The sequence below is a fragment of the Tursiops truncatus genome, chromosome 14, assembly GCF_011762595.2.
Source record: "Tursiops truncatus isolate mTurTru1 chromosome 14, mTurTru1.mat.Y, whole genome shotgun sequence".
Lineage (NCBI taxonomy): Eukaryota > Metazoa > Chordata > Mammalia > Artiodactyla > Delphinidae > Tursiops > Tursiops truncatus.
The window spans coordinates 34,773,783-34,798,750 of NC_047047.1; the positions used below are offsets into that span (position 1 = coordinate 34,773,783).

Below are 24,968 nucleotides of genomic sequence, written 5' to 3' on the forward strand. Positions count from 1 at the left end.
ACTCCCACACCCCCCAGTTCTGGGGGGAGGTTTGTGCCTCCCTCCCTATAGCAGATCGACTAGGGAGAATCTAATGAAGTGGGGAGATGGGTTGTTAATTCTACCTTTTCCTAAGTGTTTCCTGATTTGCCTTAGACACAGACTAACTTCTTCCAAGACCAGTGCCACTGGTATAGCATAATCGTTTATGTAACCTTGAAAATGGTGCAGTGGTTTTAAAGTTATGTCCAGTTGTGTTTTGGAGTTAAGCTTTATTTCTTTAAGACCCTCACAACATTGCACAAAAAAGCAGTTGCTGAACCATATATATGGTATAATACCATTTCTATAAAAAAAAATCTCTATATAATTTCATGTATTTTCATAGGAAACAATCTGAGAGGATGCTTAGTAAACTGCAACCACAGTTAGCTTCAGGGAGCAGGTTCACAGCTCTGCTGTGTTTGTGTAAAGGGCCCTTACACTTCTTCCTCCCCGTACTTCTATATCGTTTGACATTTTTATAACAATATGAATTATTATTTTAAGATTTATATACAGTAAAATGCACTCTTTTTGGTGTACAGTTCTATGAGTTTTGACAAACGTGTAGATTTGTGTAACCACCATCACAATCAGAACCACATGATCCAGCATTTTCACTTCTGGGTATTTACCTGAAGAAAACAAAAACACTAATTTGAAAAGTTATACGCAGGGGCTTCCCTGGCGGTGCAGTGGTTGACAGTCCGCCTGCCGATGCAGGGGACACGGGTTCGAGCCGTGGGAAGATCCCACATGCTGCGGGGCAACTAAGCCCACGCACCACAGCTACTGAACCTGCGCTCTAGAGCCCATGAGCCACAACTACTGAGCCCACGTGCCACAACTACTGAGCCCACGTGCCACAACTACTGAAGCCCGCATGCCTAGAGCCTGCGCTCCGCAACAAGAGAAGCCACTGCAATGAGAAGGCCGCGCACCGCAACAAAGAGTAGCCCCCGCTCGTCACAACTAGAGAAAGCCCGCATGCAGCAACGAAGATCCAACACAGCCAAAAATAAATAAATAAATAAAATGTATTTTTAAAATAAATAAAATAAAAAATAAAAATTTAAAACTAAACAATAAAGAATATAGTCCTATCACCTAAAAAAAAATCCCTTTACAGTCAACCCTCTCTCTATCCCAACCATTGGAACCAGTGAGCAGTTCTTCATCACTCTAGTTGTGCCTTTTCCAGAACGTCACGTCAATGGGATCTTACAGTATGCAGCCTTTTGAGCTTGGCTGCTTTCATTCAACATAATTATTTTGAGGTTCATTCATGCCATTGTGTGTATCACTAGTTCATTCCTTTGACTGCTGAGTAGGATCCCACTGGATGATGTATGCAGCTTGTTTCCCATTCACCTCTTGAAGTATATTAGGCTGGTTCACTGTTTTTGACAATTATGAATAAAGGAGCTATAAACACTCATGTGCAGGTTCTTACATCAACATAATTTATTTTGGGTAAATACCTAGGAGTAGGATTGCTGGGTCATATATTAAGTATATGTTTAATTTGATAAGAAATTGTCAAACCACTTTCCAAAATGGCTGTCCCATTTTACATTATGAAATAAAGAAATGTATGAGGTTCCAGTAGCTCTGCCTCCTCTCCAGAACTCGTACTTGATATGATAAGTGTTTTGGATTGTAACCATTCTAGTAGGTGATAACCTCATTGTGGTTTTAATTTGCATTTCCCCACTGAGTAATGGTATTGAGGATTGTTTCCTGTGCTTCATTTTTTTGCTATCTTTCTTGGTAAAGTGTCTATTCAATTTTTGCACATTTTTTGAATTGTTTGTTTTGTTATAGTTGAGTTGCATTACTATTTTTAAGAGCTCTATTGATACTAATTGACATACAATATACTGCATGTATTTAAAATGCATAGTTTGATAAATCTGTCATAAGCATACACCCATGAAACCACTGCCACAACCAAGATAATGGACATATCCATCCCCCCCCAGAGTTTCCTCATGCCACTTGATAATCCTTTTTCCATTCCTCTTCCTGCCAGCACCCACTCCCCAGGCAACCAGTGATCTGTTTTACGAGGTAGTTTGCATTTTACAGAGTTTTATATAAATGGAATCATACAGTATGCACTTTTAAAAATCTGGCTTCTTTCACTTAGCATAATTGTTCTGCGATTCATCCATGTATGTATCAATAGTTCATGCCTGTTTTATTGCTGAGAGTATTATTTCACTGAATTGGATACACCTCAATTTGCTTATACATTCACCTGCTGATGGACATTTTCAACGGTTACCAAAACAGCTGCTATGAACATTCATGTACAAGTCTTTGGGCATATGTTTTCATTTATCTTGGGTAAATATAATACAATGAATACCCAGGAGTGGGATGACTAGGTCATACAGTAAGTGTATGTTTCACATTTTAAGAAACTACTAAACTGTTTTCAAAATACTTGCATCATTTCACATTACTCTCTTAATAAAAGTTTTTTTTAAATGGTTTTACTGGTATTCACTGATCACTGTGTATAAACTTTCCTCAGTCACAGAATTTAGGGTGAGAGTTGAGAGAGAGCTAAGTTCTTTCTCATAATAAAAGGAAAGAATTGGATGGGTGGTGTAGGGTAGGGCCTCCAGATGGAGCTAGGAATTTGGGCCCTGATGGCAGAAACACAGAAGATTAAAAGACCCAGTGACTGTGTAGCCACAGTCACTTGGGAAGAACACAAATGTCTCCTGTGGGATTTTATGGCTGTGTGAGTTGTAAGCTGTGCTGTATAAAGACCTCTTCAATCATCTGCCATGAAATCTCCAGTGAACTCTGTACTGCTCACCACTGCTTTTGAGTAAGTGAATTCTGTGGGCCAGTGTTTTCCAAACTGCAGATAAACACCTATTCCATGACTATTATTCTTCTCTAAAAGATTCACTTTCACCAATTCATTTCATCTTTGTCTCAATCTTAAACTGATAAAGTTTTTTAAACTACTTAAATTAAAAACATGAGTCCCTGAACTCCTGACTCACCTCACGGGCCACCAGGGGGACTCACTACACACTCTGTGAAAGGCTGTCTTGGGGTACCGGGGAGGTTAAAAAACCCTTCCCTCTACTCTCTTCGGTTCAATACATTGGTCATTTGAATCAAACTGATTAAAGAGAGATTAATAGGAGAAAAGATTATTTTGCATACATATGAGGGCCTTACAGAAAAAAAGTGAAAACCCCAAAGAAGTGGTTAGACCTGAGGACTTAATATACCATTTTAACAAAGAGTAATAAACTGTGGAGAAGTAAGTAGACAAAGGAAGGAATAGGGGTTGGACTTCTAGGGGCATAAGTTGTGGGAAGGTAAATATATGGGGGAAGCTAATGGATTATAATGGATAATAGGGTTATTTAGTAAGGTTTGTTATGTTCAAGTTGGTGCTTTCTCCGCTGAAAAATCTTCTCCTCTCTGGTGATTGAGTCCTTCTCCTCTTTCTGGTATTTCTGGAAGATTTATGTTACCTTAACAAAGGGAAAGTTATGCCCTGCTTTTAGACAGACAGCTAATTGTCTTCAGTTAAAAACAATCCTTGCCAAAGTGGCATATTTTGGGGTGGCATATTCTGATCCCCTTCAAGGGAAACTTGAACAAGGCTCAGAGCCCAGTGGCTGCATGAGGGGTGTCAGTAGCAAGAGATAAGAGGACAACTGCTTACATACACTTCTACTTATGTGTGTTCTATTGTGAGTATGTTACCGAATGCAAGTTCGTGTGCCCGACGCACAGTGAGGCCAAACAAACCAAAACGTCTGTGTTTGGAGCAGAGTGAGGTTTATCTGAAATTCATCAGAAACCTGCACTTGTCAGAAAGTCCCTCCTATGACTCTTCCTGACGGAGAAGCACTTTTGCAAAAGCATCAGAGTACAACGATAACTGTCTATAAACAACCAAAAGACTTTAAAAGACATGGTTAAACACCTGCTTACAATGTAATCGATAAAGAAACGAACTATGACTGTTAGCATTTTATCAGGACATACCAGGTGTTTAGAAATTCCATATCATTTTTAGAACAATCTGTATTAATATCATTTATCCATAGAGTATAACCTGAGAAGGCTTATCATTCATTTGGTAAGGCTTTCCGCGTAATTTAACATTACCAAATAATCCTAGTTAACTTAATCTCTCTCTCTCAGATGCATCAAGGTTCCTCTGAAGCATCTCAAAGTTAGCTTCAGGTCAAAAGAAATTCAGTTAGAATTTGATATTTGGGAAGTTTGTCAAAAATATCAAAGAGGTTTCAAAACACTTGGTCAAATAAGATCACAGGTCACTGTGAAACAGCACTTAAATTCACTTAACCAAAGTGGCAAAAGATTTCAAAAGCAAACACAGATCACTTAAAGGCAAAGAACCTCACACAATCTGTTATTGAAAACAGTATTCCAAGAAAACTTTGCTCTCTTAACAAAGTTCTCTCTCTAGTCTTGCACCAGCCTACTTTTAATAACAAAATTCATTTACCTAATTAAATTTAATCCAACCTTGGCTAATCCTGACCATGTACAAAACTCTTTTCTTAAGGTTCCTTTTCCACAAACTTCCCATCACTTTCTGTATCCACATTATATGTCCCCCTCCCCCGCTTTTTTTTTTTTTTTTTTAACCATCTAGAAACAACCAGGTCTAGGACAAAATTACTTTCTTTTCCCTTAACAAAATGCAGTTCCATTCCTCACACTCCGTTTTACTGAAAACACACATCTTACTTTCCTAACATATTGAAATGTTTCTCTTGTTTTAGTAGATTTAATCACATATAATTTTAACCCTTAGAAACCTTAATCTCCAGCAAAAAACCAAGGAGCAAGTAACTGTGAGCTATCTGTCACACCAGCATTTCCTGATTAGAAAACGTATGCTTTAGTCTTCCTCTCCTAAGAAGGCAAAGGTGGGTAAACTTACCACCCAGCAATTAATGTTCCAATATTTTATCCTATCTGAAATGACCCAGATAGTCGATGAATTCTCACCACTCAATTTAGTTTCAAGTTATCAAGTTACTTTCCTTGCTGACAAATTCACAACAGCTAAAATAAGGTCTTATTTGACCTCTAGTAAACCTAGGTACAACAGAAGTACTATACTTAACATGTTGACACTAAAGACATGTCAATATTAGTCAAACCAACAAGCTTAAGCTAGCTTCGATACCAGATGTTGATTCAGCACTGAATATCTCCCAGATCACTTGAACCTAAAATTCATTCTGACAAGTTTCTTTTTTATTTCTGAGAATTTAGATAAGCACTTAATTTCTTTTAAGCCAATTAAACAGAACTCATCCACGAACCAATCTTGGCAACGCCACTTTGGAGCCAGAGACACCTCGTATTTATAAGGTACATACATATATCTATTTAGACAGAGATCTTACAATTGTTCTCTGTTCACTCATACCTAATTATTCATGGACAAACAGCAAACCAATGCAACGCAGAATTGCAGGTCTCTCAGGGTCACAATTCCCTGACTCCAGAAAGGGAAATTCCCAACCAGTCCTCTGCCATAGAAAAAGCCAATGCAATAGGGAAGGATACCCTCGTGTTGTCAGAGACCAGAGACGTCTCAACCAGCCAACACAAGTACTGATATACACACATAGACAAACAACAAATATCGTCCCACAAACAAAAGATAACACAAGGTGTAGCCCCCAAATTCCACTTCAACTCCGAGATGGAGGCTGCCAGAGTGTCCTGGCTCCCGAAAGAGAATGGGCCCAGAGTGGCTTGTAATGAGCCCTGGATGGCTCACTCCCTGAAAGTGAAGTGAGCCCTAGATGGAGCAAGTAGAATTTTCCCATCCTGCACAAGCCAGGATGATACACACAAAAACACAAACTACAAATAAGGTATGGTCACACAGAAAATCAGAGGAGGTGTAGTCTAAAAATTCCACTTCCACTCCCAGACAGAGGCCTCCAGATTGGCCCAGCTCTTGAAAGAGAATGAACCCAGAGTGGCTAGCCCAGAGTGGCTCACTTCCCACAAGAGTGAGCCCAGAAGGAGTGGAGAGAATTCCCAGCCTGCATGCATACTGGAGCTACTCACCCCAAAGCCACACCGAAAGTGAACTGTAGCTTAGGACGTTCCTTGGCTCCAAACGGACTTGGGCTGAGGCGGCCAGTGCCTGCCACGGAGAGTCTCTCTGAGTTCCCCAGAGCAAAATGAGCTCCGGCAGCTGCTGGGGATTCGGGGAAAGGGCTGCTCCTGGCCAGGGTCGACTTGCCACAGGCATGAACTCCTGGGCTGGCTCACCAAAACTGTTACCGAATGCAGGTTTGTATGCCCACCCCACGGTGAGGCCAAACAAACGGAAACGTTGAAATTTGGAGCAGAGAAAGGTTTACTGCAGGGCCAGGCAAGGAGAATGGGTGGCTCATGCTAAAAACCGTGAACTCCCTGATGGTTTTCAGGGAGAAGTTTTTATAGACAAAATTTGGGATGAGGGTTGGCAGGGTGTGTGACTTTCTTCTGATTGGTTGGTGGTGAGGTAACAGGGTAATGCTCAGCCTGAAGTTGCCATCCTCCACCTCAGTGGAGGCCTTAGTTCCTACAGAAGAGCTCAAAGGTATTGTTATGTGTATCCCTTCAGGAGGAACCAGGATCCTGCCCCAGGGTTGCACTATTGTTTCTCGACTGCTCCTTCTTTGTTTCTGCACCCCTCCCATTCCCTGATTAGCAACTGTTTGAATCTGCCCTTTGGAACTCAGGGAAGGTCCAGGAGGCTGAATGAAGCCTATTTCCTACAAACAAGAAAAGGGGGACATGGAAAGGCTTTTGTGTCCAGGAGGGCCCCACAGGGACCTGCTCAGTTTTCAGGATGTGGCCTCCTAGTGGGCACAAGCCCATGACGTTGGACCTTCGGCTTTCCAGCCCATCAAACCTTGGTGCTGAGCTTGGTACATCACGCGTGCTCTATACACCCTTTTCCAATAAATAGCAGAGCTCACAATTCGTAACCAGGCAGTAAGTGGTCAGTGCCACCTCTGCAGAAGCCCTGGCGCTGGAGGAACTCAGAGGAGGGACCCAGGCTTTTTTCCTATGACTCCTTCTCGTGACATGCACTCCAGTCAGCCCATATCAACCACTGGAGGGGCCCATACGATTTGTCTGCACTTCCTCTGTGATATCCAACACTCCCACCAAATCCAGGCCCCTGCTATTTCCACCTATTTCTGGGGGGGGAGTGACTCTGCCTTGAACTGGTGGCACCAGGCAAGGAGCGTGGTCTCTGCAGGTTTTGTGCTCAAAGTGGGGCTAAGTTTGCTCTGAGCGTCTTAATCACCCTTCTTGGGCCAGCAAGGATTATGAGTTATGGCAAAGGAGGGAGGGGGCCTATCACCTGCGAAGAAACTCTGGCTCCCAGCTAGCCTTCCAGACCACGTTCCGACTAGCAAGTACCTGCCACGGCCTGAGGGTACTTTGAAAGGTTTCTGAGACAGCTGAGGCCTCATCGCGGGAAGGGGTGAGGGCAGTGAAGAAGGCAATGGGGGGTGGGGGGTGGCGATTTGGACTAAGTTCCTTTGGAGTCACGTCTTTCTCTAGAACTGGGCTTATATAATTTGTTGCTTGAGAGCTTTTCGAGAGTTTAGAGTCGTGGTTCTCAAAGGGCAGTCAGTCTCTGGGTCAGCAGTCTCCGCGCCACCTGGGAACTTGTTTGAAATGCAAATTATCAGGCCACCCCAGACCTCTGGAGGTGGAAGCCAGCCCTCTGCGTTTTAAAAAGCCCTCTGGGTGATGGTGATGTAGGCTGAAGTTGGAGAAACTGTAGAAAGTGACTCCTTAAAAACATTCCCCACCAACCCACTCCTGATCACCTCGTCTCTCTCTCACACACACGCACGCACGGACGCACTTGACTCGGAAAGAGCCAGAGCGTACATCTGTGAGATGTGGAGCCCGGGTCGCTCCGAAGCTGACTTAAAGAATCGCAAGGCGTACCTCCCCCTGCTTGCCAACAGGAGCCCTTTGCTTCCGCCACGACTTTCACACAGTCCGTATTCAACTCGCTGTGCCGACCTTGCTTTTGCATTCCAGCGGGGCACAAAGCTGAGGCCTGTTTTCCCATTGTCTGTCAGATGAATGCTTGGATTGGTGTCCGGCTGCCCGCTCGTGCTTGGTAATCCGAAACAGAGACCTGGAAGTCTCGGGGCCAATTCAGGCTTCCTGCCGGGGAGCCAGCTGGAAGCCTGTTGGAGAAGAAAGGACGTTGGTGTCACAGCGCCACCCTGTGGCGGGGAGGGAAAGAGCCACTCTGCACGGCGGTCTGCATTGGGCTTGGAGTCTGCAGAGACCTTAAACCTCATCAAATCCAAACATAACAAAACGCCCATTTAAAGAGCATTTACTGTGTGTTAAGCACGGTAATCATTGCCTCAGAGTTTCCTACGCGGTAGATAAGGTCACACAGCTGCTAAAAGTGAGCCAGGCTATGAGTCCCCAAAAGTCTGTAGAGAGGTGACACAACTAAGTACCAATCTGTCCTTTCATGCTCTTCCAAGTTCCAGTGGGGAATGCTCTTTATAGCCCTGCTTCTCAAACCCACAAGTGCAGGCAACACCTGGAGATCCTGTTACAATGCAGATCCTGATTCAGCAGATCTGGGCAGGCACCCAAGATCCTGCATTTCTAAGGGCTCCCAAGTGATGCTGATGCTGGATCATGGACCACACTAAGAGGCAAGACCCAGAGCAGTGCTGTCCGGTAGAACACGGAAGGCTCTAACCCCACGCTGTCCAACACATTGGCCACTAGCCACCTGTGGCCATCGAGCCCTTGAAATATGGCTACTGCAACTGAGAAACTAAAATTTTCATTAATTTCAACTACTTTAAAAGTAAATAGCCCCTCTGTGGCTAGTGTATCCCATACTGGACAGAGCAGGGTCCCTCATGAGGGGGGGCTTAGGCTAACTTGTTATAGAAGAGCCAAAATTCCATGGCAGGTTAAAGCAGGATTATTGATTAACAGATTTTTAGAGCCATGGGAGATTAATAGACTCCAACCTTGAAGATGTGGTATATATATACAATGGAATATTATTCAATCAAAAAAAAAGTGAAATTAAAAAAACAGTGAAATAATGCCATGTGCAGCAACATGGATGGACCTAGAGATTATCATACTAAGTAAAGTAAGCCAGACAAAGACAAATATCATATGCTATCGCTTATATGTGGAACCTAAAAAAATGGCACAAATGAACTTATTTATAAAACAGAAATAGATTCACAGACAGAGAAAACAAACTTATGGTTACCAAAGGAGAAAGGGGGGGAGGCATAAATTAGGACTTTGGTATTCAAATATACATACCACTATATATAAAATAGATAACCAACAAGGACTTACTGTATAGTACAGGGAACTATACTCAATATCTTGTAATAACCTATAAGGGGAAAGATTCTGACAAAGAATATATATACTCTTCTTCAACATGGCTGTTGCCAGGAGGCCACAGGTGGGCCTCCCGATAGGGCTGCTCATGACAACTTCGCCCCCGCCAAGAGCAAATGATGAGAGAGCAAGAGAGAGGGCCTAGGATGGAAGCTGCAGCCTTTTGTAACCTCAACATGATGTGCTGTACCATCAATCCTGCTGCATTCTGTTGACCACAGAGTAACCCTGTTGCATTGTGGGAAAGGACTGCACAGGTGTGAGTACCCAGAGGTGGGGGCCACTGGGGGTCATTTTGGAGGCTGCTCATCACAAATATGAAAAAGAAGATAAAATTCACCTGAACCCTCGCTCTCCATAAACGATCACTGTAGCACTGAGAGGTAATTCCTGTATGGGACACGTATATTTGTATGTGTGTGTATGGCAGATTTTTTTTCTGACTCTTAACTCATATATTAGTCTCTGTATTTTTCCTCCATTTCCCTTTCAGCTGGAAATCCAGGCTTTGTTTAACCTCCTTCCTGCATGGAAGATATGCACTCAATTTTTATTATTCTACTGGATACCCTAAATTGCAAACATGCTTATTTGATGCAACAAAATATAAAGTGAATCAATGTCTTTATTCTCCTCCTAAACAATTCAATGATATTAAAACATTAAATCAGATCATTAAGCTCCCATTTTATAATTACTGTTGTCTAGTGTTTTAGTCCTATCTCATTTTTACATATCCTAAATTAGTTTTATAAATCATTATTATTGTTTTTAGATTTACCCCCTGGTTTACCTGTTTCTTTACTCACCAATGCTTCTTTCATCCCAAAGCAAGATGAAGTCTTGGCACCTGAAGGTTTCTTTCTTTCTTCCTTTCTTTTTTTTTTCTTGAAAGCTCAGCATTTCTAGGAGTTTGTAACAGGAGAATTTTCAAATCATCTAATTCCCATGTTGCTGGTAATCCCTTTATTCAAGTATTGTAGCAGGGCTAGTATACTTCTTCCTTTTGAAAAACTTAAACCCATTGAAGAGATTATGCGTCTGAAGGGGGCAGGCTGGAGAGAGGTCTTGAGGCAGCAGGGAGTTAGGGATGAAGGGAAAAAGGAAAGGCAGGTATTTGAGGAGGGAGGTGGCAAGACCTCAGAGGTGATACTTCAGAGGGTGGGTCTGAGGAAGCCAGTCTCCAGGATTTCCAAGATTCCTGCACCCAGGCCAGGCACTAAAGCCCACAGGGACCGAGTGGACAGGGGATGGGGAGGGCTGCAGTGGGATCTGTGTGTATATATGGTCAAAAATCACAGAAGCATACTGGTGTTTTGCTGCTGTGGACCACGGATCCCAGCACAACTGTGGTGATGGGGACACCTGAGAATCACTGAAGGCAAATTCCCATCAGGACAAGTGAGGGTTAGGAGGCAGAATTAAATTGAGTAAAAGGAAATAAAGGACTTAAATATTTCTTGCTCATATAGTTTGCAGGCTGAGATTCATACGTGCTACACACACACACACACACACACACACACACACACACACACTTAAACTGTAGTCTAGTTGTACTTTTGTATCCTGCTTTTTCACCTAGCTTATATTACGGACATGATGCAATGTGATTATCTACACTCCCCAACCATGTCCACAAAGTTTCCATGGAGAGAGCCATACATCAGGGGATGCCCTGCTTCACTGGCTGTGAGGGCAAAGTGCAAGGTCACATTCCTTTCACTCTTCAAAGACCCAACGCCCCAGAGAATCTATCAGGAGAAGCCCTTTCTTCGATCCCCGGGAGTCCTCGGCCCTATTATAACCTACTATAACCCCGTGCGTCTCAGCCCAGCAGGAGAGGCCTGTTCTGGTGACTCTCACCTGGAGGCTGGGACACCTTCTCCTCCCCGGCTAGTAGGTGGCTGCTTCTTGGCTGTCACAAGATGTCACCAGCGACTTAGCAGGTGGATGCATTTCCTGTCCTTAAGGATGGCAGCGACCCAGGCTATTTCCTCAACCCTGAAATGAAGCTATTAGTTACCATTACAGGTTTTCTGTGAATTCAATGTAAAAAAAAAGGTTAAAAGTATTGTGATGATCACTAAGTCTGACACCCATGTTCTCATTCTCCCCCTTCTGGAAATGTGGTGGAATTGCACTTCCTTACCCTCTCAAGGCCTCTTTGAGTTTTGGGAGCCCAAGAAAAGTGGGTGAAAGTGACCCATGTCACTTTGACCCTATGAGCCAATCCATAACTTGTCACATTTTCCATCTTCCTACCACTGCTGCCGTCGCCATTCCACATGGTGGCTACTGCATCAGCTGTGGTCCCTGAATGAGGCCCATGGAAGTGAGGCCCCAGCCACCTCAAGATAGGCAGGTGGAATGAATATAAAATAAATCTTTGTTGTTCTGAGCACTGAGATCTGGACATCATTTGTTACCACCTACCCTAACTGGTTAAATTTTTTTTAAAGGATGAACCTACTCAAGGTTACAGAGGCTTAATATTAAAGCAGAAGAGAGGAGAGGATGCAGACTATTTTAGGGTTCTTCCCCATTCCTCACTCATTGACAGGGGGTTACAGCTGCCTTGAGACAGAACAGCTTCAATGCCTGGACATTGCGTAGAACACTCTCCTTTCCACCCCTGGGTGAGTCCAGCTAACTATTTTGAGGACATCTCTGCCAGGCCTCCATCTTGCCTGTAAAATCTATGGCCCTGGTGGAGATCTGGATTCCCATTCTGCCCTTGGGCTTTACGAGGGTCTTGACAGCCTGGGCACCATGCCCGTGGCCTTGGTGGTGTTGACCTGCATCTTCTTTTGATCCCTCTTGCTGTGCTTCTTGGCAAAGTGCATGTTTCTGAGGAACTTGGGTCCATGCCCTTACGAGATTCAGATCTTTTTGATCAGGGTTTCTTGATGCCATTTCTGTGCTATATGGGGAAGGGTTGTACATGGTGTGGTTCTTGGCCTCAGCCATGTCTGCAAGGAAGCCAAAGGCTCCTGAAGCACCTTGAACCAGAGGAGAAATGTAACTTCTTTTTTAAATTAGGAGGAAAAAAGTGAACTTTTAAGTTGGACAAAATATTTTCATATATAATATTAAAATGATCACTTTTGGGGACTTCCCTGGTGGTCCAGAGGGTAATACTCCGTACTCCCAATGCAGGGAGTCTGGGTTCCATCCCTGGTTGGGGAACTAGATCCAGCATGAAACTAAGAGCCCACATGCTGCAACTAAAAAAAAAAAAAAGATCCCACATGCCACAACTAAGACAGGGCGCAGCCAAAATAAACAAATAAATATTTTAAAATAAATAAATAAATAAAATGATCACCTTTATACCAACCCAGTAACCTCCTTCTTCTATAGTAATAGAACCTCTGCGCAGGCTCAGCGGCCATGGCTCACGGGTCCAGCTGCTCCGCGGCATGTGGGATCTTCCCAGACCAGGGTTTGAACCCATGTCCCCTGCATCGGCAGGCAGATTCTTAGCCACCGCACCACCAGGGAAGCCCCAAGCCTACTTTCTAATAATAAAGGGGGAAGAAGGTTCTTCACTTTTTTGTGTGTAATGAATTATGAATGCGTTCCAAGGTCAATCGGAAGAAACCAGGAGAAGGAGAGGTTGAAAGCAAAGAGTGACCCAGGACGATGGTTAAGTGCAAGGGCACTGAGAAGGCAGGACGAAAGGGAGTGCAGAGCCCAGGTGGAGGGGCCTGGCCCTGATGGTGGGAGGGACACCACTCCACTCGGATTAAGGGGAATGGCAGATGAGGGGATCTGCGAGCAGGAGACTTGAGATTTGGGAGCAGGAAGTTGAGGCAGTCCCTTCCTTTTCTCAGGGAAGCAGGAGGGGAGAGAGAAGTAAGAAAGTCAAGCCGGGGGGCTTCCCTGGTGGCGCAGTGGTGGGGAGTCCGCCTGCCGATGCAGGGGACGCGGGTTCGTGCCCCGGTCCGGGAGGATCCCACATGCCGCGGAGCGGCTGGGCCCCTGAGCCATGGCCGCTGAGCCTGCGCGTCCGGAGCCTGTGCTCTGCAACAGGAGAGGCCGCAACAGTGAGAGGACCGCGTACCGCAGAAAAAAAGAAAAAAAAAAAAAAAGAAAGAAAGTCAAGCCGGGAGAGTTTATGTAAGTGTTCAGGGGTGGGAGAGTGGGCCCTGCATCCTCCCCATCGCTGTCGTGTTGCGTTGTCTAAAAGTACAAGAACTAAAAACCAGACACAATTTAACTCAGTCTGTCAAGTACCACACAAGGCCATCCCTGAATAGGACTGGAGAAGAAGAAGTTTTTTCTATGATTCGATCATTAAAAACAGGAATATAGAACAGGTTGGTGGCCTATCCAAAAGTTTCAAGCCAAAATGTATTCATTGTCTGTAGTTATCAAATTAAAATAGATCCTTGTGATAAAAATATCAGGATAACTGAGACCCAAATAAAACACACAAATGTGGCCATTTCAGCTGTGAATCAGGCACGGCCAGACACCACGCTAAGCTTCTCACATGGCTTAGCTCTCGATCCTGTGAAACAGGTATTTTCATCCTTGTTTTATAGATGAGAAAACTGAAGCCAGGAAAGATTAAATAACCGCCCTAAACCATACAGCTACCAAAAGAGGAGGCCAGAATTTGAACCAAGATGGATCTGACTCCAAAACTCCGCTCTTAACCACTGCCCACTGCCTTCTCTTATCCCAGGAGGAGTGTGCCAGGACCTGTCAGTCCCAAAGTCTTGCTGGCCTTCTAGAAAGCTATGGAGACTTTATGGAAACAGAACTTCTGGAGGTTGGCCTGATATCTCAGAGTGGCTAGTTGAGAAATCAGGTTAGACATACCCTCTACTCCCTCACCAGCCCAGCAATTGTTCTACAGTAAAAGTCACCTAGCTGGTCGGCGGCCTTGCACTTTCTTCTAGTGGATGTCATACCTGGTGGCCAAATGAACATCAATAAGTCACGGCTTTTGTCATGTCACTCTGCTACTCCCCACTGACCCACAGGATAAAGTCCAGACTCCTTGACCTGGCACTCAGGGATCCCCCCCTTCCCCAATAATCTAGGCAGGCTACTGCAGTTAGGAACAAATTCAGCTGCATGTGATAGAAAACCCAAAATAACCATGACGTAAACAAGAAAGAAGTTTCTCCCTAGTACCTAAATGAAAGTCGACAGATTGGCAGTCCAGGGATAGTACAGCAGCTCCACAGTTATAGGGGTTACAGTTTCATCACTACATCATTTCTAAAGTGTGGCCCTTGTAGCTGTTGTCTCAGATAATGCTAGAGGACCAGTCATCACATATATTTCCCAGACATCAAGATGGAGGAAGGGAGGAAGAAGGGTTAAGGAGGAACTTGTTCTATTTTAAGAGGTTTTCCCAGAAGTTTCTACAAAACATTTCTGCTTACATTTCATTGGCCCACACCAAGTCACATGAAAACACATAGCTGAAAGGGAGACTGGGGCAAGTAAGCATTGTTGCAGGAAGGCTTTAACTAAGGAATAGGGTAGAACCGATATAGGGGTTGACCATAGCAGCCTCTGGCATTTCTAGAGCTGCCCCATCACTAGGTGCTTCCTTGGGAACCCTCTCCAGCTGTCTGGTCCATTCCTGTCTCCTCAATATGAGCCATGCAGGGACTCCCTACCCCGGTCCCCTGGGAGCGTCCCTATCCCTATTTCTGTGTGCAGGTCAAGACTTGATCTCTTTCTTAAGCCTTTCCTGGCCACCCTGACTTCCGGTGACCTTCCTTCTTCCTTCTACAGGATCTCTTGGGAAAGGAGGCAGAGCAGTGGAAAGTGCCTAGACTTCAGAGTCTTGTCGTGGCTCTTCTCCCACCCCCTGTGTGATCCTGGGCAGTTTATTTAGCTTCCATGAGTCTCAACTATCTCTTCTTAACTTCAACAACCTGGAATAGGGTGCATAGTGAGGTAAGGTCTGAATTAATTTTTAAGTCACTGACTCCTTCTCAGTACAGTTAGGAGAGAGTCATGTTGGAGCAAGGCTTTTTTTTTTTTATGAGAGGAGCTGCTATTTGCCCCTTTTAGTTAAAAATTTTTTTTTGGCAAACACAGCCTCCCCTGCCCTGGGTGTAAGATCTTTGTCTTTGACAATTAAAAGGAATAACAGGACCTTTGCTTGATTTAGCAAGGCAACCCTTCGCTAAGACCCCTTGTTAGGCAGAGTTCTGAAAAGGGAGGGACGCATTTGCAAAACCATCTCAGAGTCTTAAAGGAGGGAAGGAACGAAGACCCCTTTACCCCAAGCTCTCTGAGATTTAAACTTACAAAAGCTCGTTGGGATGTCATCGACCAAAGTCTGAGAGCAGGAAAGGACACCCGGGGCCACAAAAGGGAAAGTTTGAGGGAGGTTATGGGGATTCTGGGATGGTGACCTTCATACAAATACATAATGGCAATCCAGAGGCAGCCACCCTAGCACGGGGTCAGGCTTTGGGAATACATATGTGTACTTTTTTTTTTTTTTTTCCTTTGGCTGCACTGTGCAGCATGGGGGATCTTAATTCCCAGACCAGGGATTGAACCCACCCCGTGTGCAATGGAAGCACAGAGTCTTAACCACTGGACCACCAGGGAAGTCCCACATATGTGTACTAAGAAAAAGTATTGCCACCTTAAAAGCTGGAATGTGGCACTACGGTGGCTGGCAAGGGACCTGTACGGGCAAGGGCATCGCCAAAATCTAGAGCAAGTGCTGTGCTGACCTACGCAAAACCAGTCTTCAACAGCGACACCTTGTGGCGGAAATCGAAACAACAGCGCTGGTGAGCTGGTATGGCTCATAGTACTGACCTCTTCCGACTAAAAATATAGGATTCTTGCAAAGTTTAAAGGGATGGCTCAATAGGTAGATGATTAGATTTTCCACTAATAAAAGTAAATGGGAGTTATTAATGGTAAAAATAAGAAATGTGACTACATTTGTACCCCAAAGGAGACATACATCATACTTGTAGAGTGTCGCCCCTGGGTCTGTCTGCAGAACAGGAAACAGAACTTGGAGAGAAGGGTTTCAGCTGGCTGTCTCTCCTGGGCTGCCTGCCTTGTTGTGTGCTGTCTCCCAGAACTTCTTCAGCTCCACTTACAGCCTGGCTTCTGGACCTTGTGATCCCAGCAGTGACAGGGCAGGGAGCATAGGACGGCCCCAGAAGGAGGAATCAGCCCCAGAAGCAGTCACTAAGTCTCCAACTAATGGAATCCTTTTCAGGGTAATGAAATTGCAGTTAATGCAACTTGTGGCTAGTTCCTCTCAAACTGTGGCGTGGTCCGTTTGTGGCTTCTTGTCATACCCCTGGCAGGAAAGGCCGCTTCTCTGTAATCAGATTGTAGAGCCATGGGGCCTCTTCTAAAACAGGAAGCAAGCTCTTTTTAGAGCGTTCATTTTATTTGTTGTACATTTTAGCAGATTAAGCACTTAGGCTTGGGATTTTTTAAATATTTATTCTTTGGGCCAAAGGAGCATTTTAATAAAGCTAAGTTCTTTGTATAAAGCTTCTCCAAACCATGACTTATTAATTCCTAAAGAAGCAGCACGTGGTCCTCGATTACTGGCAGCCCCTCCTTCTACAGGACGATACCAGGGAGAGCGCCAACAACAGCAAAGGGGCCCCGAACGGTGACCCTTGCACTGAACTGGCCCACCAGATGTGTTTTGTTCGGGACATTTCACGTGAAAATCCAGATTTATTACTCCTTTTGGACAAATGGGCTTGAATTCTCAGAAGGCAACAAAGGGCAGCTGCAGCCTTCCGAGGGGCGTGGTGGGTGTCCTGTTCTGCCAAAGCTGCCGACACCCCGATTGTCTTACGCTTGCCCATGTACACGAACCTGCCTGGCTGCCGTGGGGATTTGCATTTGCTCCCCCTTGGCTGGCGTGAGCTGTACACGAGCTTCTGAGCTTCTCTTGTACTGCTCAGCAGACAGCAAGAGCCTGGAAGACAGGAGGCGTGTCCCCTTCTTTTCCTGCTCTATCACTAGCGCTGAGCATGGATTCTCGGTAAATGTTGGATAAAAGAATAATGGAGTAAATGGGCAGATATCCCCTGTGTGCCTACTGTGTGCCAGGTATGGAGCTAGGCACCAAAGGGCCACAAAGGTGTTATAAGCCATGATATCTAGGAGTTTAGAGCATAAAGCGATAACAAGATTGTGTAGGGGGTGCGTGTGTGTGTCTGGTATTTTAAACAAACACAGTGCATAAGCAATCAGAAGGACAGCTTTGCCAGCCCCTGATGGAAACTCCAGCAGGGCTCTGGACTGTCCCCCCACTCTAGGGAATGGCAGTGTTACAGCCCCTAGCCCCTTTAAGGCCCAACCACAGTCACCTGTGGATAGAATGTTCCTCCTATATAATCAAAACTCTGAACTTGATGTGGCCTTACCTTTTCTTCCATCTCCCCGGCGACCTGAGCAGGGAGGTGGTGTAGCTTTTCTCCTCCCCACCCCCTTTCCCACCAGCAGGCCAACAGGGTTCCTGCCCACAGGGAGAAAGGGCAGAATCCAAGATGGTACCCTTGTCTCCAGACCCCAGGGTCCTCTGAATGGCAGGTGGGTTAAGGTAACTCTTGAGCTTGTGGGCACTCTGGGGGTTCCTCAAAGATCCCCCAAACTGGGGGCTTACCCCCAGTTCCCAGGACTCTGTCACTGCAGAACATGGAATCTGGAGGTTCCCACTTCTTTTTGGCTGCCCCCCTACCATCCTGACCATATTGGATGGGATTTAAGATGTTCCCACAGTGGCTTCCTTGGACACTTTTCTTGGTCTACAAGGAAAGCAACACTCCCCTTGCTGTGCCCTGGGTGGAGGGCAGTTCCTTCCCTCTCTCTCCCTGGCCCCAGGCTGCTTCAGCTCTCTCAGGCAAGCATTGATCTGGCCCTGGTCCATAGAGGCCCCCAGCTGCAAAGACCCCACATTAAGCTCTCAAGCAACCACTGAAGCCCAATTTCTCTGGGCTTGAGGGGAAAGAAGTGACACTCCCATTTGGTCTCACCTTTCTCTCTCCAGGTTTACAGCACAGCCCACTCCTAAGAAATTCTAAAAAAATCCTATCAACCATTTTATGACCAGGGAAAGTCCAAAGGTCTGGAAACCTAAATTCTGCATTTAATGATCTCTTAAACTCACCTTAGGGTCTGATATCTCTTTAACAAAATTGTAAAAACCAAAGAAGAAAGAGTTCCATTTAACATCCCATTCTCATAAATAACAGGTGCCCTTAGAAGGCTCAGACAAACACTCCTATGAGAGCCTAAAGGAGCAGAAGGTTCCTTCCATATAGGGAAAGAACCAAGAAAGACTGCCTGGAGGAAGCAGACATTGAACTGGGCCTTGGATAAACAGAGGTCAGGGAGGAGAGTAGCCCAGGGGAAGAAACCAGCATAGGGAAGGGCCATCAATGGTGTCCTAAGGGATATGTCCATTGCCAGGAACAGATGCTCAAATTACTTCAGAAAAAAGGGGTAAGTGTTAAATGTTCCCATGAATACCTTCAGAAAAGTGGTTCTCAGAGTGTTGTCCCTGGACCAGCAAGCCGCATCAGCATCAGAGAGAACTTGTAAGAAATGCAGATTCTCAGACAGCACTCAGAGCCTCTGAATCAGAAAAGAAACCCAGGGGTCAGTTAGCATTCTTTGTTTGAACATACCTTCCAGGTGATTCTCATCCACAGGGAAGTTTGAAAACCTCTGCCATGGAGAATTTCTGGAAGGATATGCAAAGAACTAATAAGAGGGGTTATTTCTAGGGAAAATAACGGGGTGCTGGAGCCCAAAGGTAGAGGGTGGGGGAGATTTCGTAATTGGGTCCCTTGTGCATGTATGTCTATTCAAATAACCCAAGAATCATGAGACTCCCGGCCCTCCCATCTACTTCCCTCACCCCATAGCTGTCCTAGCACCCCGCTCCTCACACTGCCTCTCCCCCAGGCAACTTGGCTTGCTTTTCTCCTCTCCCCATTCTTCTCTTGTCTGGTCTTTATTACTATGTCTTCTAACCCTCATAAGGAGAGTTGAGGGAAGGAGTAGAGAAACCAGGCTAGCACTTACAGAATTCTCCTTGAGGAGCTGGAGGGGCAGGAAGTCTATGCACCCGAGCGTGCTAATAATGTCTGTTGGGTTCCCGAGCGTGCTAATAATGTCTGTTGGGTTCCCCTCTACTAAGGAATTAAGAGAAAGCCCGTCTCCATCCTCTTTCCAGTAGTCAAACAGGCATTGTTTTCTTCTTCCGTTGTGCTTTTGTTTCTGTTCCACTCTCCTCCTGACTCAGCCCTCAGAAGCCTGAGCTCTCAGCCTAATTCCAGCCACACAGAAACCGTGGAGAGGGCTGCTCAGCGTCTGGAAGATGTTTTGCAGCTGAAACATGTCGACCAAGAAACACAGAAGGCTGCGAATTAGAAGAGAGCTTCTGTGGAATTAGGAATTGCAATTCAGGAGATACCGGTTCAGGTAAAACCAAAAGAGTGTTCCAGGGAAGAGAAAGAGTCAGGGGCTTATAAAGGTAAAAGGCACCGGGTTGTTGAGTTTTAAGAACTAGGATTGACCCTGACGCAAGAAAGGAAATATTTGTCCTTAAGGGATAGGTTGTCATGGGTTATTTTAGGGTGAGGGTCTGATAAGTATCTTGAGTTTCTGGAACATGGGGCAGATGTTCTGGATGCCTGCGTTAAGACAATAAATGGTCAGAGCTCAGATTCCATCCAGGCCGAGGCGTGTGTAAATCATACTTCTTCCACGGTCTCTCAGCTCCATTTTAGAGAACGCTCTTAGCGACGCTGACTCTACGTTGACTTTCGTCACACAAACAGGAGCAAGAAGAACCTTCTAACAGGTCACCCACACCCCAAAGACAGCCACATGGAAGTGGACGATGTGGCAAGAATATGTATCCAGGGAAGTAGGGCGAATGCCCATGGTGCCCAAACATCCCTGCTGATCCAGTGAGTGGCCCTTGGCTTGTGGTGTGGGACTGAGTTTACAGATACCACCTCCACCCCAGGAACTCAGTACCTTCGATGCAGTGATAAGCTAGTAAGTTAACTTTTTTTTTTTTTTTTTTTTGCGGTACGCGGGCCTCTCACTGTTGTGGCCTCTCCCGTTGTGGAGCACAGGCTCCGGACGCGCAGGCTCAGCGACCATGGCTCACGGGCCCAGCCGCTCAGCGGCATGTGGGATCTTCCCGGACCGGGGCACGAACCCGTGTCCCCTGCATTGGCAGGCGGACTCTCAACCACTGCGCCACCAGGGAAGCCCTAGTAAGTTAACTTTTAAAAAAGTCCTGATTAATGGTGTTTGCCAATTCCCGTTGTGTAAATACTCATGCCTCAGCCAATTTCAAGTTACTGGTGTGAAGCGCTGGGAAGAGATCCACACAACAGAGGGCAGAGTTAGCGGGCTTCCCAGAGGGAGTGGCTGAACCACATGCACCCCTGGGGGCACAGAACTCCACTGCTGGACAGGACTGATGTGTATGGTGCCCAGTGCGTGTCCCCTAGGAAGAGGCCAACATCTCTGTGTTACCTTCCAGTGTTGCAGAGAGCACACAGCAAGCCTTAAGAGTCCCTGACTAACATTGTTGAAATGTTATATTCATTAGCACAGCTGATTTTATTGATTTTTTTCTGAGATCTATTATTTAAAAAAAAGCATTAGTTATGGTTTTTCCCTTCTCCAGGATTAGTCATGCAGTGAAGGATCAGAAGAGGTGTCACTCATTACACATGTCCTAATATGAGTCGAGTGGGTACATTGTTATTAACAACACTCTTAACCATCAGTGTTGATAACAGGACTGCTCCCTGCCAGGCCCGGTGGTAAGTGTTTCACTCACGGTGTCCCAGCCGGTTCTCTCAACAGCTTCTCCCCGTGGGAAGTAGGTATCTGTATTTCACCAGCAATTGTAACCTGTGTCATAATTTTATGCTTGCCTAAAAAAGAAAAAGAAAAAGCCAATTAATCGACACAAGAGTTTCTTAGTACTTACAAGTTTTATTTTGTACTTACTGAAAGAGCGAGCTCTTTGAGATTTATTTAAAGATATTTGCCATACATCACTCCTGTGCATAGATAAAAAGCAAAATACCAGTGAAATAAATTGGTTATGGTATTTCCAAACTTCCTCACACTTGGGGTCCACTCTTCTCATCACGCTTTGACTCAGAGTCATGGTGGCCTGTGTTTTTCCCCACATTGTTGTCCCGGGTCCCAAGAGCTTGTGACACAGCCTCATTAAAAGGAGGCTCCACTACTGTCTCTGGGGTTTTCTCCCTGGCAGCTGAGAGCTGGTCAGCAAGTTTTGACGTCCAGGCAGTGACAACAAGGTCCCGACTTCAGCCTGCCTGACATACACGTTAAGACACATCATGGGCTTCCCTGGTGGGGCAGTGGTTAAGAATCCGCCTGCCAACGCAGGGGACACGGGTTTGAGCCCCGGTCCGGGAAGATCCCACGTGCCGTGGAGCAACTAAGCCCGTGCGCCGCAACTACTGAAGCCCATGTGTCACAACTACTGAAGCCCGTGTGCCTAGAGCCCGTGCTCCGCAACAAGAGACGCCACCTCAATGAGAAGCCCGCGCACCGCAACGAAGAGTAGCTCCCGCTCACCGCAACTAGAGAAAGCCCGGGGAAAGCAACGAAGACCCAACGCAGCCAAAAATAAATAAATAAATTCATTAAAAAAGAAAAAAAAAAAAACTAACGGACGATAGCAAGCGTTGGTGAGGATGTGGGAAAATTGAAAACCTCATACATTGCTTCTGGGAATATAAAATAGTTGCTGCTGCTGTGAAGAATACCCTGGCAGCTCCTAAAATGTTAAGCAAAGATCTACCATATGACCCAGCGATTCCACTACCTGAAAGAACTGAAAACATAGATTCACACAAAACCTTGTACGTGAACGTTCCTAGCAGCATTATTAATTACGGTTAAAAAATGGAAACAACCCAAATGTTCATCAGCGGATGAATGGATAAACCAAAGTGGTATATCCAGACAACAGAGTATGATTTAGCCACAAAAAGGAATGAAGTCCTGATACGTACTGTAACACAGATGAATCTTGAAGGTATTCTAAGTAAAAGAAGCCTGTCACAAAAGGCCACATACTGTACGATGCCCTTTATATGAAATGTTCAGAATAGGCAAATCTATAGAGGCAGAACGCAGGTGAGTGGTTTCCAGGGGCTGGATCGGGGCTGCGTGGGTGGGAACGGGAACGGATCGCTCACAGGCACGGGGTTTCTTTTGGGGATGATGAAAATGTCCTGGAATTAGACAGTGGTAATGGTTGTACAACGTTATAAATATACTAAAAACCACTCATTTATACGCTTTAAAGTGGTAATTTTATGTTATGAGAATTATATCACAATAAAAAATCATTTTAATAAAAGAACTGATTTACTTCTCCACCTACACTCCTGTGGGATAATAAAAATGTAACTGGTTGCCCATCAAATGGAAAACACTGATGTGGACAAGACCCCTCGGGCAGGGGCGGTACAGAGGCCGAGCTTTTAAAATTCACACTCTGTGTGATCTCCAAGGACCTTATGAAAGTGGTGTTTGTTTCTATTTCCTTACCTCCAGTCACTTGCCCTATTTTGATAATGCTCTAAATTACAGGACCCAGAACTGGTCTTTAATTACAGAGTGCTTTAATAGGGCTTTGCTGGCAAATACCATAGAATTAAAGGAGCCACTAATGAAATACAGCATCGTTTTATCTGTGCTCCGGTGGCAGCCTTTAAGACGCAATTAGTACCATGCAAGGTATTTATTTAGGATTTTATCTCATTTATTCATTCCATCTCCGAAGGAGTGTTGTGCTTGCAGCTGTTTTTTACTCCTTCACACGGCAATTTTCTCACTTTCAATCGACTCCTTTCTTCCCTCTTAGACTCCAGGGAACCAGAATGTCAGCGGCCTAAGGGGCTGATTAAGGGAAGCCAACATCTTAAAGATTTTCACCCATTCCGCCCCCTGCTCTTCCCTGGCATGGAGCGAGGGGAATCAAGGTAAAACACTTGCTGGGCGCCCAAACATCACCTCCAGGAAAGCAGCACATCTCCTGGGCGAAGCATGACAAGGCCTGTCCAGCCTGGTCCCTCCCCTGCATCCCAGCTCCAGGCACACTCGTCATGCCGACTACTCCCCACTCTCAGAGGGGACCAGGCACTTCCTCGCATCTCAGTTATGCCTCAAGTGCCCACGATAGTGTCATATCCTCTGTAAAGCCCTCTTGACTCACCCTCCCACCCTAATCACTCAACCTACCTTCCCACCCCAGACAGAATCCATTCCTTCTGGGTCCTATAGTCCATATCCAGTAATTCCCATTTTGGTCCCCTGATAGGCTGTCAGCAGTGTGTGTGTCTTCCCCTCCATGGTGGGACCCTCGAGGGCAGAGGAACGATTTCATCTTTGTATGCCCCAGTGCCACAGGCCACTGCATGCTGCACACAGGAAATGCCCAACAAATATTTGCTCTATGAAATCATTTCAGGCCTTTCCTGTGCACAGGAGCCCTCAATCAATCAGTGTCTCTTAAACATCCTCCTGAAGACACTGGGTTTATTTGGCTATGGCCTGCGTCTAGGCTGCTTTGGCACAAGCAGGGTTTGACCAGTTGCACAAGTGCCCACAGCGCTAGGTGCAGTGGACATCACAGAGACCAGGACAACATGGTCCGGCTTGCAAGGAGTTCGTAATCCAGCCGTGGGAGACAAGTATCCGTACTGAGAATGACAACGGGGGAAAGCTGGCTATTTTGAACTCACCTGCCTTGTAAGGCGAGCAGACTGTGCCCGATGGGGGCCCTTGGTTCTTCCCAGCTCCCTGAAGAGGCCAGATGTGCAAGTTTGAGGGAAGGAGCTGGGAAAGCTGAATTTTTTCCACCATGAAGAGAGAAAAAATGGAGCTCCCCAAGGAACCCATGAGGGAGGGGATCAAGAACAGAGTTGGGAGGAGGGAAAGGAAAGCAATGAGACAAAGTGGCGGAAGACTGCAGCGTGAGCCCGCCTCACCAGGACTGTCTACGTGAAGGGCTGTAGAAACCAACGACGGACTGAGCTTCACACCAGCCATGACTTGGCAGAACAACTGAACCGCTCTTAGAGGTGGGAGCCCGTGAGGCAGAAATGTCCATGAGAAATGAAAACCTCTTCCCTGCTTCCACAAATTTGTAGAAATGGGGCGGGAGCTTTGGATAGCCATTGACGTTGGAATCCATGTGTCTGTGTGTGTTTGGTGTTTCGGGGGGATCAACGTGATTTCATATAGAAAACTTCTTTAAAATCTCCCAGATCTGCTCCCCCATAACCTCTCACCAGAACTGGTCCAGTAGCACCTCCAACTGCAACCACTAACCCAGCTCCCCACTAACCCATTTCCACCTTGCAGCTAGAGCTCAGGGCAACCATGTGATGCAGATCTGATCATGTCACCCTCTTCCTGGACTCTCCCTGCTTATACCTTGTAATGAC

General features: G+C 45.6%; 1 protein-coding gene across 3 annotated transcripts in view; it reads right to left on the minus strand.

The window, feature by feature from the left end:
• SLC1A4 (solute carrier family 1 member 4) overlaps window positions 1–24,968 on the minus strand; it is a 119,760-nt gene that overhangs the window by 82,360 nt on the left and 12,432 nt on the right. Inside the window, exons 4-10 of one of the 3 annotated variants that reach the window (XM_073791302.1) lie at window positions 22,527–22,748; window positions 21,314–21,410; window positions 19,534–19,839; window positions 18,976–19,080; window positions 11,341–11,478; window positions 10,284–10,379; window positions 6,124–8,264 (exon numbers count right to left, since the gene is read on the minus strand). The gene's annotated coding sequence lies outside the window, so the exon portion shown is untranslated. Of the gene's footprint in view, window positions 1–6,123; window positions 8,265–10,283; window positions 10,380–11,340; window positions 11,479–18,975; window positions 19,081–19,533; window positions 19,840–21,313; window positions 21,411–22,526; window positions 22,749–24,968 lie in introns of those variants that run through there. The other 2 variants (XM_073791303.1, XM_019942912.3) reach the window with 2 other exon arrangements.